The 4136-nt window shown below is 31.9% G+C and overlaps 1 long non-coding RNA gene across 1 annotated transcript; it reads left to right on the forward strand.

Annotated features, from left to right (window-relative positions):
- The first annotated feature begins 2256 nt into the window (after positions 1–2256).
- Positions 2257–3087, forward strand: LOC135193986 (uncharacterized). The gene is made up of 2 exons (XR_010309537.1): positions 2257–2372; positions 2759–3087. It is a non-coding gene; the product is annotated as an uncharacterized LOC135193986 (long non-coding RNA).
- The last annotated feature ends 1049 nt before the right edge of the window (positions 3088–4136 follow it).

Here is a 4136-nt window from a genome sequence, read left to right on the forward strand (position 1 = left end):
AGGGCTTTGTGCAAGCCCGTCTGAGCCTACCATTCACCATTCTACCGCCAAACAGCAGTACTCAGTATTGTTGTGTTCCGGTTTAAAGGGCGAGTGAGCCAGTGTAATTACGGGCACAAAGGACATAACATAATAGTTCCCAAGGTTGGTAGCGCATTGATGATGTGAGGAACGGTTAACATTTCTTACAACACCATTTCCTATGGGCGGTGGTAACCATTTTGATTACCACTGTTGCTAGTTGCCTGGTGCTCGTGTTTGAGTTATACATATTGTCGAAATGTATAAGCACTTCAAGTAAGAGCAATTTTTATGTTATCTCCAAGCTGCAGTATTTTTTTAACTGTAAATGGGGATTGGTAACTATCCAGTCGGTCAAAATCAAACCTGAAAAAGGTTCTCGGTATCATATTCACCTAATTCTAAATAAATATTATTTTTTATATTATCGCTTTATCTTTTGACCTGAACCACATATATGACGTTTCCCCTGAGGTCCGCCTAGTTCTCTCAAGGGTGCTTATATATGCGAAGCTTAGAATGAGTTATGAACAGCCGCCGAGAAAAGTTTATGTATGTTTGCTCTATTTAGTACTGATTATTTTGTATTCTATCATAAAAAAAACTTCTGTTTGTTCGTCGTAGTAGAAAAGTATTAGTTATTAGATTTCACAGTTTTATTTGCTCAGTGAAATATTGAGGTTAGAATAAAAAATCACTATTTGATAATAAATTTAAACATTCCGAAACTCTATCACTCGTCAAGGAAATCCTTACTGATTGGGACTTCGAGCATGGCAATTTATATAGGTTGTATATAACACTTATTTATTTATACAAAAACCAGTTATCATTATTGTAAATTTGGTTTTAAAGGAAAAGGTCCTTGGCCTTGTATACATCGCAATTGATATTCATATAATATTATTATTCGTGATAATATAATTATGTTATGCATATCAAGTAGACTCAATTAATATAATATGAATTATTATTATCTGTATACCATAGAGTAGATATTAATCGTTATAATATTATATTTTTTAATCTGGCAACATTAACACCTAAGAAAAACCCTTTTATTTCTAACTTAAGACCAAGTTATTTCAATCATATAATCGAATTTTAATTGTGATTTGAATACCTTTTTTCATTTATGTGAAACATTTATTGGCGCGCCTTTTGAGTAAGACTGTATCGTATGCCGTGACGGCAAACGGCATGAAGCTTTTTTATGCCGCCATGTATACCTCTTAGAGGGACCTACCTCTACCTCTACCTCTACCTCTCTCTCATACTCTGAGAGAATTCTCGGGCGTTGCGCTCTTTGTGTTTGTGACGCGTGTATATGGAATTATCATCCATTCCACGAAATTATACGTTGTACTGTTACCATTTTTATTTTTTATATATTGTATATACTCTTAATGTAAATAATAATTATATTATACTATTAGTATTGTAATCTATATCAATAAACAATGAGACATTTTTTTTCTCCATCTTATTTATTTTATTTTATTTAAAAAATATTTCAAGTTCCATTAATTTCGATGATTTTTATGTCATATATGTATGTTTAATGTAATATATGCTGACGCCACACTCTTTAACCCGATATTTCTGCAGAGTTTACAAGCACAAGGAAGATAAAATGCTAAAACTAGCGATTGGTGGCACACGGTGCCATCGTACCGTACGGCACTTAACTTACGGTACCTTTTTGAAAGTTACACTGACCACATGTCAAGTTTAGCTCTCCTTTTAAATATAGATTGACGGACGGGTAAAATAGTCAACCTGATGTAGGTGGTCACCACCACCCAAAAACATTGGCGTTGTAATATATATTAACCATTCATCGCCAATGCGCTACTAAACGTTGTGCGTGTAGTTACACTGGCTCACTCACCATTCAAAATGGAACACAATAATACTAAGTATTGCTGTCTGGCGATAGAAAATCTGATGAGTGGGTGGTACCTACCCAGAGCTCTACCACCAAATGAAATAAATTAAAATATGAACAAACAAACAAAGCAAATTAAGGAAACAAGTTTTTTTCTAAAAGGATAAATAATCTTTTTAAAAAGTGCAAGTTTTTATTAATGACTACAAAAGTATTTACTTATTACTTAGACAAAGACTTTTGGTTCTGTCCGAACACAGACATAAACTAAGGAATATATATGTTTTTTAAATTGACGGTTTTTTTAGCTTTAGAAATACATTTTAAATAAATTTCTCAGATTTATAGCAGTGAAATCGAATCGTTAAATATACAATGCAAGTCGTTTCAGCATCAAACGAAAATTGCTTTTATTTAAATATTGTTTTTTCGCATTTAATGTGTATTTTCTTCGTTTTATTATGTAAGTGAATATTGCGTATGTATTATTGTCATATGACATAGTGAACTTTATTTGCTTTATACATTATTTCTTTTTCCATTTGAAAACTTTACTAAAAATAAGGTTGAATATGAAAAAAAAAATAAGCAATTAGATTATTATTTCTAATAGTAAAAAAAAAATAACATCGCTAGACTATAAAACGTACCATGAACAGTTACAGTATTTGTGACGTCATAATGTTAATAGTATTTCATTGGCTTTTCAAATGTAGTATTAAGTTCAATATAAAGACTATATTAGCCTTTTCAAACACACTAAATATAATAAGACTAAGAATGACTTATTTATATAGGTATATATTTCTAACACTTATTAAATACATTTTTATATCATATTTTTTAAAGATATCTACGAACCAACTGAAACGTTATCTCATCATGCTCTATTGAAGTTGTACCAACTGGTCCAGCCGTTTCAGCTACCAAATAGATCAACTGTGAATGATTTGGAAAAAATATACAATTGTCGGTGTCCAAGAGTATATTGGCCTGCGTGTGCAGATGATCATATCACTTATGTTAATGCGTGTATTATAAACTGCTTGAAAAAGAAACTTCAACGCTATGGACCGTGTATAACGTATAGGCGCAATAATGTTCGGAAGATGGTGATATACGTACCATCTGCTTGGAGAGTTGTTAACGCTGACTAACAATGTCAAAAATATTCTTGATGGAGAAATAAGTAGAAAGTTTTGATAATTTCTGTTACTGAAAAAACTATTTAATATAAATTAAAATTGGAATAAATGCAATGGATTGTAATTATAATGTTGTATCTTGATGGTGTGAATTTGTGAAGATTCATCTGGATGACTGCCACTTCAGAATAATTCTACATCCATACAACAATCTGTGTACAGGCTTGAAGAGTGAGTGAGCTAGCAAAATTACAGTCATTAAGGGATATAATATTCGAGATCCTATGATTCTTCTACCATAAAATGGTCCATTTGCTCGACTCATTTCAAAACTAAATAAATGTGTAGGTATATAATTTTTTGTTAATGAAGGTTAAAGGCATTTAAAATATTTATAAAATTATCGCTTTAAGCAATGGCTTATTTAAGTATGTTTATCATCCGTTTCCATAAACATATAAGCGGAATTTCGTAAAAAAAAATGAATTATATCTTAACACAGCTTGCGAAAACAAATTCCAACGCGAGGAAAGTTCCCGAAACATACCCGATAATTCCAATTGGTTTCGGGGATCATAATTTTAATACTACGGCGAATTTTTCCTATTTATAGTCGGACCCAGCAATAAAAACAGGTGTAATTTCGTTTATGCTTTGTCGCTTTTTCTTATACCCGACCCTCGTAATCGAGAATTTTGCTTTAATTTTATCAAACAAAGTTGAACGTGAAAATATATTATGTGATCATTTTGTTGATTTTTTTTTTATTTGTAACGTTTTAAATGAGGTCAATATTAAACGTCAGCTGTAACATTTAAATTTTATTCTATAACAAATTATCGACGAATGTCGCGGAAGATGTAACGGTGCTAAATTTCACGTCAATCGTACCTAGAGTTTTGGAGATATCGTGATAAGTTGGTCAGTTAAGTTGGTATTTCGCACAGGAAACAATGCGGCAAGAGCAAAAATAAATAACACACAGACAGTGTTCAATCTGTCTGGGTCTGTTTGAAACCTGTCTGTGTCTCATTTTAATTAATTTCTGGTGCGTCGTGCTGGAATAAGCTCCAAACCTTTAA

This window comes from Vanessa tameamea, chromosome 23 (genome assembly GCF_037043105.1).
Source record: "Vanessa tameamea isolate UH-Manoa-2023 chromosome 23, ilVanTame1 primary haplotype, whole genome shotgun sequence".
NCBI lineage: Eukaryota > Metazoa > Arthropoda > Insecta > Lepidoptera > Nymphalidae > Vanessa > Vanessa tameamea.